Source organism: Chiloscyllium punctatum, chromosome 47, assembly GCF_047496795.1.
Source record: "Chiloscyllium punctatum isolate Juve2018m chromosome 47, sChiPun1.3, whole genome shotgun sequence".
In the NCBI taxonomy this organism is placed as follows: domain Eukaryota; kingdom Metazoa; phylum Chordata; class Chondrichthyes; order Orectolobiformes; family Hemiscylliidae; genus Chiloscyllium; species Chiloscyllium punctatum.
In genome coordinates, this window is record NC_092785.1 from 26,188,198 (window position 1) to 26,203,115 (window position 14,918).

Sequence of the window (14,918 nt, forward strand, 5' to 3'; positions counted from 1 at the left end):
ACCCACACACAAACAGACACACACACATACGCACACATAGACACACACCCACACACACACACCCACACACTCCCCCACCCCCCCACACACGCACACATACACACAGAGGCACACACACACACTCAAACACACAGGCACACACACACAGGCACACATACACACACACACACACACACACACACACACACACACCCACATGCACACACATACACGCACACACACCCCCCCACACACACCCCCACACACACACACACACACACCCACGCACACAGACACACACACCCACACTCACACCCACGCACATATCCCCACACACACACACACGCACACACCCACACACACACACAAACAAACGCACACACACACTCACCCACACACTCCCCCACACATACACACACACACACTCCCCCACACATACACACACACCCACACACACACAGACACACACACATACGCACACATAGACACACACCCACACACACACACCCACACACTCCCCCACCCCCCCACACACGCACACATACACACAGAGGCACACACACACACACACACACACACTCAAACACACAGGCACACACACAGGCACACATACACACACAGAGACACACACACACACACACACACACACACACCCACATGCACACACATACACGCACACCCCCCCCCCACACACACCCCCACACACACACACACACACCCACGCACACAGACACACACACCCACACTCACACCCACGCACATATCCCCACACACACACACACGCACACACCCACACACACACACAAACAAACGCACACACACACTCACCCACACACTCCCCCACACATACACACACACACACACTCCCCCACACATCCACACACACACAGACACACACACATACGCACACATAGACACACACCCACACACACACACCCACACACTCCCCCACCCCCCACACACGCACACATACACACAGAGGCACACACACACACACACTCAAACACACAGGCACACACACACAGGCACACATACACACACAGAGACACACACACACACACACACACACACACACGCGCGCGCGTTGCGCCCTCATACTAAACTAGCAACTGAACCCACATGTAAGACCTTGTTTGATCCTATTCAGCACGAACTAATGTTAATCATAAGACCTGTATCAGGACTGTAATTTCTGGTGTGCTGTCCTTCCCCATTAAATCTGTTATACTCCCACATCAACCATAGAATAATGGGACAAAGGACAAGGAAATATGAGGAAAAATCCAGACTAGCATTTAATAGACGGAAAGAAGAGAAATCCTTAACAGTCGAGCCACAGTAGACGTAACAGAAATGTCAATGTCAGTATCTTTGCTTCAGCTAATTTGGCTAAAATTCAGGATCGTGATCCAGCAAATCAAAACCGCCCCAGGAGGACTGACTGCAGACTATAAACATGAGAACACAGATGACCAATGGTGTAGCAGGCACACAACCACTTACTGAACACACGAGAGCATCACGCCAAGGCAGTGACGCGAATCATCGAGGGCTAAATCAGGGATGATGATGAGCCTCAAAACCTCACCCTGTGCAGTATCCAGGGGATCTGACTCATTGAACAGCTAAAGGATGATCTCGGACAGGTGAGTCAAGGGAAAGACCCCGCCCCGGATTAGGGACAAACTGCTTCAATATTTGCTCCAGGAGAAGATCCCCATGAATACCTCTTGTTATTAGTTGTGGTGGTTCGTCATGGTGTGAATGTATTACAGCTGCAAGGACACTCTCGGTGAGGCACTGAGCCTGACACCAGTCAAGCTCAAGTAGAACCAAGTGACAATTCAACTAGATATGTATTTTGATTGTTTCTGATTTGGATGTCGCTGAGAAATGTAATTGTTCTAAGCCAGATGTAGGTGGCATTTCAAGACTTTGCCCTCTCCTGGAAACAACTGCAATGGCTTTCTGGCCCGAATCCTGGAGAAAAATGTAACCATTTGGCTGAGGATTGGCTTTGTTTTGGGGTTTCGTTAAACTCAAGTCCATCTGTTCAGGATATGTCCTGAATGAGGCGATGCAATTGCGTTCAATGAAGTGGTGTTCCTTAAGGTCAGTCAGACTGGTGAGGGTGTCCACCATAATCAGAATACCCTGCCAATCTTGAGGACCTCCTGCTGCATTTGTCAACTGTAAGTGCCTGTTTGAATTCCAGTTCGGCTTCAGCTTGAAGGTACTTTTGCATGGTTCCATCATTAGTGGCAAATAGTAAACATTCCCTTACCTGCCTCCAATAGGAGAAAGTGAGGAGTGCAGATGTTGGAGATCAGAGTCCAGAGTGCGTTACTGGAAAAGCACGGCAGGTCAGTCAGCATCCAAGGAGCAGGAGAATCGATGTTTCAGGCAAGAGCCCTTCATCAGAAATGACAGCCATCTTAACCTAGTCAAAAAACCCAGTATGGACTCCCCTTGTTCTCGAACTGCCGAGTAAATCCGATTGTTTTTTCAGAATTAGAGGAGGCTGGGGATCATAATGTTCCTTCATTAATTCCACCAACTCTGGAAAGGTTTTAGTGTCAAGTCCCTCAGGAAATGTCAAACTCTAAAACCTACCCGAAAAGTCCTCTCCACCAAATGAGTGCACAAGCAAAAAGGCACCAGTCCTCGCTAAACAAAGAAAGAAATGGTAGGAAACCATCCAAATTACTAACAATGTTTCAATCTATGAAATGATTTCCCCAAATTTAGCAGAAATATAGCAAGTTCCAGAAAATTATTCAATTATTACAAAGGCGGGGTCCACATGCACACTGAACACTTGAATCTTCTGACGGCCTTCCAAGGAGACCAGCGTGGGGGAGAACTGCTGACCAACCAGGGAGACCCCTTCCAAGGAGACCATCGTGGGGGAGAACTGCTGACCAACCAGGGAGACCCCTTCCAAGGAGACCAGCGTGGGGGAGAACTGCTGACCAACCAGGGAGACCCCTTCCAAGGAGACCAGCGTGGGGGAGAACTGCTGACCAACCAGGGAGACCCCTTCCAAGGAGACCATCGTGGGGGAGAACTGCTGACCAACCAGGGAGACCCCTTCCAAGGAGACCATCATGGGGGAGAACTGCTGACCAACCAGGGAGACCCCTTCCAAGGAGACCATCATGGGGGAGAACTGCTGACCAACCAGGGAGACCCCTTCCAAGGAGACCAGCGTGGGGGAGAACTGCTGACCAACCAGGGAGACCCCTTCCAAGGAGACCATCATGGGGGAGAACTGCTGACCAACCAGGGAGACCCAGAGCGAGGAATAGAGGAATAGAGGAATAACTTCACAGACCCAGAGTCAGAACCAGAAAGAGAACAATTGCTTAAATCTACAAGAGACTTGCAAAATATTGTAAGCTTCAAGGGCCAAATAGGGTTAGGGATAATACATTTAGAAGTAAAGTCGATTGTATCTTCTTTCTTCATAAATTTGAGACTGATTATATTGGGATCAGTTTGTACTTGGAGAGATTTCGACTTTTCGGTCTTGTGTGAAAACTGAGCAAATTTGTTCATAACTTTCTGGTTGGAGTTGTTGGAACTTGTTTTGAGGAAGATTACCTTCATCCCCGGAATTATCTCGTGAACCTTCTCTGAACTGCCCTCAATGTAATTATATCCCATCTCAAGTGAGGTGACATAAATTGCAACCCTCCAGCTGAGGCCTCACTAATGTAGAGTACACAAGTGGGATAGACAGGCAGGAGGCCTGAAGAACTCAGCAAAACCAGATAGCATCAGGATGTGGAGAAGGGTTACCCCCGAGATCTCCACCTCCCAGTGCTACCTGGATTGCTATGTTCTTCCAGCCTCCTGCCTGTCTATTTTGGATTCCAGCATCTGCAGGGTTTTTTTTGTGTCTCTAACCAAGTGCACAAGCAAGAATATTTCATCACTTTTATACTCCATTATTTTAATGTCAACATTCTCCTTGTTTCCTTGTTAACTGCTGTGTCTACAATGTGAGTTTTCTGCAATTCAGCCGTGAGAAAAATGGAAGCAGGTACGAAGGAGATTATTACCCGGGAATAATGATGTATTTGAGAGCAGTAAAAGAACAATGATTTATTCTTGGCTGGGGCATTTGGGAGAGACAAATGAATCTTTCAAGCAATGATTACCATATTCCCATCAGCCGTGTGGGTGAAACTTAATTCTGCCTTACATCTTCTCGAAGTATCCCGCTTTATATCTTCAACTTGCTCCTAGTTAATGGTCGCTCCTCGGAAGGGAAATATTTATTCCCAATCAACATCATCCTCTGTACGGTATGGACTCCTTACACAAGGAAGGTCTTCGGGTAATTATTAAAAACAACCCGGTCAGGACAACACAATCCAGGTCCAGCAGAGATTCTCAATCCTGACAGCAGGACTAGAGAACATATTCATGTGCTTTGGCTGGACAAAAGCACGGGAGAGGGATATTTTATTATACAGTACAAACACAACAATTACTAAACGTTTCATCACACATTAGACAACAAGAATATAGATCAGGTTTTGGGATTTATTCAGAACGGATAGAATTGACGTGATTACAACAAATGCAGTCTCACGATACACTTCAGCGAGTGTGGGAAGGATTGATTGTATGAGCTCACTTGGCTGGACATCTGGAGTAAAATGCACAATGTCACTAAGAACAGGGATCCAATTTCCACCACCATGAAGGATTCAGCTTCTCGACATCTCCTCTCACCTGAGCTGTAGCTACCCTCAGGTAAAACCGCGACCAGTTACCTCTCTCTCTCTCTCCAATGTGTGAGCACCCTATGATCGGTGGATTGCTGCTCCCACATGTCCTCTACCAAACAGACATTTCGTTTTGCTTTACAGATTATAACCCAAACGTCTTCTGTGATGCACGATTGAAAAGTCCTGCCTGGATTTTGAGGCAGAGAGTGAGTTTCAGATCATAACCACAGCGTCTGAGAATAAAACCAGCTGAATTTCATTCTCTGACATTGACACTGCATTTAAAATAAACTTGGGGTCTCCTTTTCGTTCCAACAAAGGAAATGTTTTGGGCTTTCCAACTTGCGACAGTAGAAACACACAGTATTCGGACTATCTTCACCAGAATTTCCCCTACCCATGACTTTTCCATTGATCACAACTGCAGTTTCTCAGAATTACCTGCAGACGTTGTGCTCCCTATCCCTGAAATTACTCTCAGGAATGTTTTGCTCTGAACTCAGTCAATGCTGACACTTGGAGTTCCCAGTAGCTACATTAAGGAGGCGTTCCAAACATTGTCGTCTTCTCGAGTAACTCTTCAGAAAATGCTGGTGGTGCTCTAAAAAAGGTTTGAGAAAATCAGCTTGGCAGTGCTGGTATTATGCCAGAACGATGAATATATCCAAAGTATTATCAACCAAATGTTGCTGCTGCTCATCTCAAACAGATTGTTCGACGATGGAATGAATCAACAGTAGATTAGATTAGATTAGATTACAGTCTTTGCAGGTGTGTTACGCTGAAGTCCTCGGATGGTAATGTACAACGTGATTGCCAGGTTTATCAGGATGTGCTCAAGGGAATTCTGTGAGCAGAATGTAGCTGTGAGCAGAGAATTTCCAATCACAAATCCCGAGTGTGAAAAGGTCCACTCCGACCTGCGAACAGTTACCCGCCCAGACCCGTTCCCCAACTACCCAACATTTAGTCCAGACTAATACACCTGACCTACACATCCATGGACACTATGGCCAATTCACCTGACCTACACATCCATGGACACTATGGCCAATTCACCTCACCTGCACATCCATGGACACTATGGCCAATTCACCTCACCTACACATCCATGGACACTATGGCCAATTCACCTGACCTACACATCCATGGACACTATGGCCAATTCACCTGACCTACACATCCATGGACACTATGACCAATTCACATCACCTGCACATCCATGGACACTATGGCCAATTCACCTGACCTACACATCCATGGACACTATGGCCAATTCACCTCACCTGCACATCCATGGACACTATGGCCAATTCACCTGACCTACACATCCATGGACACTATGGCCAATTCACCTGACCTACACATCCATGGACACTATGGCCAATTCACCTCACCTACACATCCATGGACACTATGGCCAATTCACCTCACCTACACATCCATGGACACTATGGCCAATTCACCTCACCTACATATCCATGGACACAATGGCCAATTCACCTGACCTACACATCCATGGACACTATGGCCAATTCACCTCACCTGCACATCCATGGACACTATGGCCAATTCACCTCACCTGCACATCCATGGACACTATGGCCAATTCACCTCACCTACACATCCATGGACACTATGGCCAATTCACCTGACCTACACATCCATGGACACTATGGCCAATTCACCTCACCTGCACATCCATGGACACTATGGCCAATTCACCTGACCTACACATCCATGGACACTATGGCCAATTCACCTGACCTGCACATCCATGGACACTATGGCCAATTCACCTGACCTGCACATCCATGGACACTATGGCCAATAATCCTGACCTACACATCCATGGACACTATGGCCAATTCACCTGACCTACACATCCATGGACACTATGGCCAATTCACCTGACCTACACATCCATGGACACTATGGCCAATTCACCTGACCTGCACATCCATGGACACTATGGCCAATTCACCTGACCTGTACATCCATGGACACTATGGCCAATTCACCTGACCTGCACATCCATGGACACTATGGCCAATTCACCTCACCTACACATCCATGGACACTATGGCCAATTCACCTAATCTACACATCCATGGACACTATGGCCAATTCACCTAACCTACACATCCATGGACACTTTGGCCAATTCACCTGACCTGCACATCCATGGACACTATGGCCAATTCACCTCACCTGCACATCCATGGACACTATGGCCAATTCACCTGACCTACACATCCATGGACACTATGGCCAATTCACCTCACCTGCACATCCATGGACACTATGGCCAATTCACCTCACCTGCACATCCATGGACACTATGGCCAATTCACCTGACCTACACATCCATGGACACTATGGCCAATTCACCTGACCTACACATCCATGGACACTATGGCCAATTCACCTGACCTGCACATCCATGGACACTATGGCCAATTCACCTGACCTACACATCCATGGACACTATGGCCAATTCACCTCACCTGCACATCCATGGACACTATGGCCAATTCACCTGACCTACACATCCATGGACACTATGGCCAATTCACCTGACCTACACATCCATGGACACTATGGCCAATTCACCTGATCTGCACATCCATGGACACTATGGCCAATTCACCTGACCTACACATCCATGGACACTATGGCCAATTCACCTCACCTGCACATCCATGGACACTATGGCCAATTCACCTGACCTGCACATCCATGGACACTATGGCCAATTCACCTAACCTACACATCCATGGACACTATGGCCAATACACCTCACCTGCACATCCATGGACATTATGGCCAATTCACCTTACCAACACATCCATGGACACTATGGCCAATTCACCTGACCTGCACATCCATGGACACTATGGCCAATTCACCTGACCTACACATCCATGGACACTATGGCCAATTCACCTCACCTACACATCCATGGACACTATGGCCAATACACCTGACCTACACATCCATGGACACTATGGCCAATTCACCTCACCTACACATCCATGGACACTATGGCCAATTCACCTGACCTACACATCCATGGACACTATGGCCAATTCACCTCACCTGCACATCCATGGACACGATGGCCAATTCACCTGACCTACACATCCATGGACACTATGGCCAATTCACCTGACCTGCACATCCATGGACACTATGGCCAATTCACCTGACCTGCACATCCATGGACACTATGGCCAATAATCCTGACCTACACATCCATGGACACTATGGCCAATTCACCTGACCTACACATCCATGGACACTATGGCCAATTCACCTGACCTACACATCCATGGACACTATGGCCAATTCACCTGACCTGCACATCCATGGACACTATGGCCAATTCACCTGACCTGTACATCCATGGACACTATGGCCAATTCACCTGACCTGCACATCCATGGACACTATGGCCAATTCACCTCACCTACACATCCATGGACACTATGGCCAATTCACCTAATCTACACATCCATGGACACTATGGCCAATTCACCTAACCTACACATCCATGGACACTTTGGCCAATTCACCTGACCTGCACATCCATGGACACTATGGCCAATTCACCTCACCTGCACATCCATGGACACTATGGCCAATTCACCTGACCTACACATCCATGGACACTATGGCCAATTCACCTGACCTACACATCCATGGACACTATGGCCAATTCACCTCACCTACACATCCATGGACACTATGGCCAATTCACCTCACCTACACATCCATGGACACTATGGCCAATTCACCTCACCTACATATCCATGGACACAATGGCCAATTCACCTGACCTACACATCCATGGACACTATGGCCAATTCACCTCACCTGCACATCCATGGACACTATGGCCAATTCACCTCACCTGCACATCCATGGACACTATGGCCAATTCACCTCACCTACACATCCATGGACACTATGGCCAATTCACCTGACCTACACATCCATGGACACTATGGCCAATTCACCTGATCTGCACATCCATGGACACTATGGCCAATTCACCTGACCTACACATCCATGGACACTATGGCCAATTCACCTCACCTGCACATCCATGGACACTATGGCCAATTCACCTGACCTGCACATCCATGGACACTATGGCCAATTCACCTAACCTACACATCCATGGACACTATGGCCAATTCACCTAACCTGCACATCCATGGACACTATGGCCAATTCACCTGACCTGCACATCCATGGACACTATGGCCAATTCACCTAACCTACACATCCATGGACACTATGGCCAATTCACCTCACCTGCACATCCATGGACACTATGGCCAATTCACCTGACCAACACATCCATGGACACTATGGCCAATTCACCTGACCTGCACATCCATGGACACTATGGCCAATTCACCTGACCTACACATCCATGGACACTATGGCCAATTCACCTCACCTACACATCCATGGACACTATGGCCAATACACCTGACCTACACATCCATGGACACTATGGCCAATTCACCTCACCTGCACATCCATGGACACTATGGCCAATTCACCTCACCTACACATCCATGGACACTATGGCCAATTCACCTCACCTGCACATCCATGGACACTATGGCCTATTCACCTGACCTACACATCCATGGACACTATGGCCAATTCACCTGACCTACACATCCATGGACACTATGGCCAATTCACCTGACCTACACATCCATGGACACTATGGCCAATTCACCTCACCTGCACATCCATGGACACTATGGCCAATTCACCTCACCTGCACATCCATGGACACTATGGCCAATTCACCTGACCTGCACATCCATGGACACTATGGCCAATACACCTCACCTACACATCCATGGACACTATGGCCAATTCACCTCACCTACACATCCATGGACACTATGGCCAATTCACCTCACCTACACATCCATGGACACTATGGCCAATTCACCTCACCTACACATCCATGGACACTATGGCCAATTCACCTGACCTACACATCCATGGACACTATGGCCAATTCACCTGACCTGCACATCCATGGACACTATGGCCAATTCACCTCACCTACACATCCATGGACACTATCGCCAATTCACCTCACCTACACATCCATGGACACCATGGCCAATTCACCTGACCTGCACATCCATGGACACTATGGCCAATTCACCTGACCTACACATCCATGGACACTATGGCCAATTCACCTGACCTACACATCCATGGACACTATGGCCAATTCACCTGACCTACACATCCATGGACACTATGGCCAATTCACCTCACCTGCACATCCATGGACACTATGGCCAATTCACCTCACCTGCACATCCATGGACACTATGGCCAATTCACCTCACCTGCACATCCATGGACACTATGGCCAATTCACCTCACCTGCACATCCATGGACACTATGGCCAATTCACCTCACCTGCACATCCATGGACACTATGGCCAATTCACCTCACCTACACATCCATGGACACTATGGCCAATTCACCTGACCTACACATCCATGGACACTATGGCCAATTCACCTGACCTGCACATCCATGGACACTATGGCCAATTCACCTGACCTGCACATCCATGGACACTATGGCCAATTCACCTGACCTACACATCCATGGACACTATGGCCAATTCACCTAACCTACACATCCATGGACACTATGGCCAATTCACCTGACCTGCACATCCATGGACACTATGGCCAATTCACCTGACCTACACATCCATGGACACTATGGCCAATTCACCTGACCTACACATCCATGGACACTATGGCCAATTCACCTGACCTACACATCCATGGACACTATGGCCAATTCACCTGACCTACACATCCATGGACACTATGGCCAATTCACCTGACCTGCACATCCATGGACACTATGGCCAATTCACCTAATCTACACATCCATGGACACTATGGCCAATTCACCTCACCTACACATCCATGGACACTATGGCCAATTCACCTGACCTACACATCCATGGACACTATGGCCCATTCACCTGACCTACACATCCATGGACACTATGGCCAATTCACCTAACCTACACATCCATGGACACTATGGCCAATTCACCTAACCTACACATCCATGGACACTATGGCCAATTCACCTCACCTGCACATCCATGGACACTATGGCCAATTCACCTGACCTACACATCCATGGACACTATGGCCAATTCACCTGACCTACACATCCATGGACACTATGGCCAATTCACCTGACCTGCACATCCATGGACACTATGGCCAATTCACCTCACCTACACATCCATGGACACTATGGCCAATTCACCTCACCTACACATCCATGGACACTATGGGCAATTCACCTGACCTGCACATCCATGGACACTGTGGCCAATTCACCTGACCTGCACATCCATGGACACTATGGCCAATTCACCTGACCTACACATCCATGGACACTATGGCCAATTCACCTGACCTACACATCCATGGACACTATGGCCAATTCACCTAACCTACACATCCATGGACACTTTGGCCAATTCACCTGACCTGCACATCCATGGACACTATGGCCAATTCACCTCACCTGCACATCCATGGACACTATGGCCAATTCACCTGACCTGCACATCCATGGACACTATGGCCAATTCACCTCACCTGCACATCCATGGACACTATGGCCAATTCACCTCACCTGCACATCCATGGACACTATGGCCAATTCACCTCACCTACACATCCATGGACACTATGGCCAATTCACCTGACCTACACATCCATGGACACTATGGCCAATTCACCTGACCTGCACATCCATGGACACTATGGCCAATTCACCTGACCTGCACATCCATGGACACTATGGCCAATTCACCTGACCTACACATCCATGGACACTATGGCCAATTTACCTGACCTGCACATCCATGGACACTATGGCCAATTCACCTCACCTGCACATCCATGGACACTATGGCCAATTCACCTGACCTGCACATCTTTGGATTGTGGGAGTAAACTGGTACACCTGGAGGAAACACACACAGATACAGGGAGAATGCACCAACTCCACAAAGACTGTGTCCCAGGGCAGGAATTGAATCTGGCTTCCTGGCGCTGTGAGACAACAATACTAACCACTGAGTCACTGTGCTGCGATGGTTAGAGAAACCTGCCTTTTCTCCACTCTGCTCCAGTGTAATTTCATTCCTGATGCTTTTATTACAAAGAGAATCTCGTGACTTGAAGATGGTGACATTGTCTGAAATCCCACTCTAATAGAATGACGTCCAGCCCCTCAGCTGTGTAACATCTTGTAAGGACTGGTCAGGGATTGGCCGACTCAACAAAACTGGTCACAACCCACCCGACTCATTTGGGATGTGGGAGGGAATCCAGCTGGAAATTTCAGTGGGCGCTTTGAGTGGAAGCTCATTTCAGAGAGAGGGAGTCCTTCCAGGTAAAAGTCGTGTCCAAGGCTACAATCTGCAATAAGTAGCCAGTCCCTTGGCAGTCCAGTCTACGATCTCTGTGTCTCTCCTGCACAGGTATGCTGTGTCTCTCCAGAGCTTCCTGGTTTATAATTCCAGATTCCAGCATCTGCAGCTCATTTACTTTATTTGACTATTGAGTCCCTCGGACCTGGTCTATTACAGTCCCTTACTTTGAAGGAAATATGTATGGCAAGTATTTGTTTTACACACACAGAGGGTGGAAGGTGACTGATGCGTACTGTCAGGATGGATGTTAGAAGCAGATATGATGGGAGTGTTTGTCGACTGAGTCAGTATGTGTCGAAGTCAGTAACAGGAAAGGAGCAGTCACTTTATTGGGTATTTTGTACTGACCCCACAGCAGAGAGTGGGAAGAAGTGATTGGACAACAGATCTTGAAAAGTTACAGATGTAACAGCATTGGTGTTATGGGTGACTTCAACGTCCCCAGTATTGATTGGAACCTCCATAGTGCAGTTGATCTGGATGGAGCCGATTTTGTCAGGTGTGTCCAGGAGGGATTCCTGACTCAGTGTAGATAGGCCGACTAAGGGGGAGGCCATATTGGATTTGGTGCTCAGCAACGAGCCAAACCAGGTATCAGATCTCTCTGTGGGAGAGCATTTCAGGGACAGAGACCACAACAGCTTCACCTTTACCATCGCCATCGAGAGGGATAGGAGGAGACAGTATGGGAAGGTACTTAACGGGGGGAGGGAAATGATACTGCTATGAGACAGGAGCTGTGGAGTATAAATTGGGAAAACTTGTTCTATGCGAAAAGCTCAACAGAAATATGGGGGCTGTTTCAGGATCACTTGTGAGTATTGGATAATGTAGTCCCATTAACACAGGCAAGGATAGTAGGGTGAAGGAGCCTTGGATGACAAGAGCAGAGGAGCTTCTCGTCAAAAGGAAGAATGAAGCTTACTTAAGGTTGAGGAAGCAAGGGTCTAGCACAGCTTTAGAGGATTACTGGTTAGCGAGAGAAGAACCCAAAAATGGATCGAGGAGAACTGGGAGGGAACACGAGAAAGCCTTGGTGGGAGGGATTAGAGAAAACACGAAAGAGCAAATAAGAGAATGATCAGAAAGAGGCTACGGCTGATCAGGGATAATGGAGGGAACTTGTGCCTGGAGTCTGGAGAGATTGGCAAGACTCTAAATGAGTTTTTTGCTTCAGTATTCACTAGAGAGAGGGAACATGTTGATCGTGAGATTACAGTGGACCAGGTAATAGCCTTGAACAGATTGATATGAAGGAAGGAGATCTGCTGGAAATTCTGTGATGTACCAAGATGGATACGTCCCCAGGGCTGGATCAGATATGTCTAAGGTTATGACAGGAAGCCAGGAATGAGATTGCTGCACCTCTGGCAATGATCTTTGCATCTTCACTCTCCACGGAACTGATACCAGCTGACTGGAGGCAGGCAAATGTTGTTCCCTTGTTCAAGAAAGGTAATAGGGAAATCCCTGGGAATTACAGACCAGTCAGTCTTGTGTCTATGCTAAGCAATTTACTGGACAGGATTCTAATAGATAGGATTTATTTCCATTTTGAAAAACGTTGTTTGATTAAAGATAGCTGGTGTGGGTTTCTAAGTAGCAGGTCATGCCTCACAAGCCTTATTGAATTCTTCGAGGACATGACAACGCAAGTTGATGCAGATCGAGCTGTGGATGTCATGTAGATGCATTGGAATAAGGCATTTGAAAAGGTTCCACACGGTTGGCTAATTCGGAAAGTTATGAGGTATGGGATACAGGGAAATTTGGCTGTCTGGATATGGAATTGGCTGGCCGAAAGACGACAGTGAGTAGTAATGAATACAAACTATTCTGTCTGGAGTTCTTTGGCCAGTGGTGTCCCGCAGGGTTCTGTTCTTGGGCCTCTGTAACTTGTTGATTTTATTAATGATTTAGATGAAGAAGTGGAATGGTGGGTTAGTAAGTTTGCTGATGACACAAATGTCGGTAGTGTTGTAGATCGTGTTGAGGACTATCACAGGTTACAACATCACAAGATCGAATTAGAATGCTGAGTACAGAGTTAAAGACAGGTTTCTGTTATGTAATGTTAGTGCCTTCATCCTTGCCCTAGAACAGTGCTTCCCTTCAATGTCATCACAGGACTGTCAAACTCAAAGGACACCAGGAAAAGTCGCGAAGATTTGGATCTTTCCCTCAAATTGTAAAAGAAACCTAAATCCTGAAAGACTCAATTGTTTACGTTGTTCGATCGTAAGGTACTGTATGTGAAATAAAGTTCATTTATTCCTGTCACAGGAATTTCTGAAAACCTACTCTGTGACAAAAAAAAATCATCAGCATTGGGGAATTGCATTTCATTTACTACTTGACAAGAAGCAAAATTTAGTGACAGATACTTTGAACGTTTTTAAAACTCAATTGATTTCTAGCAAGAGACACACTTAAACATACAAAGTTGCATGCCTACACCTAGTTCTACACAGACAGACACAGATATAGACATTGTAATATACAAACACAGTTAATGAAACAGACAAACATAGGCCAAGCCTTCAGACATCAACAAGCAATCTCTCACAAGTAGACCCAGATACACCTCTTATACATATGCACACACACCAGAATTCAGACACATGCAAGAACAGGCACAAATTCACTTGCACCATGAAAGTCTCATACAAA

General features: G+C 47.2%; 1 protein-coding gene across 1 annotated transcript in view; it reads right to left on the bottom strand.

Annotated features, from left to right (window-relative positions):
• The window catches only part of LOC140468458 (uncharacterized), a 1,057,462-nt gene that overhangs the window by 335,121 nt on the left and 707,423 nt on the right, over positions 1-14,918 (bottom strand). The gene's annotated exons all lie outside the window — the stretch shown is intronic.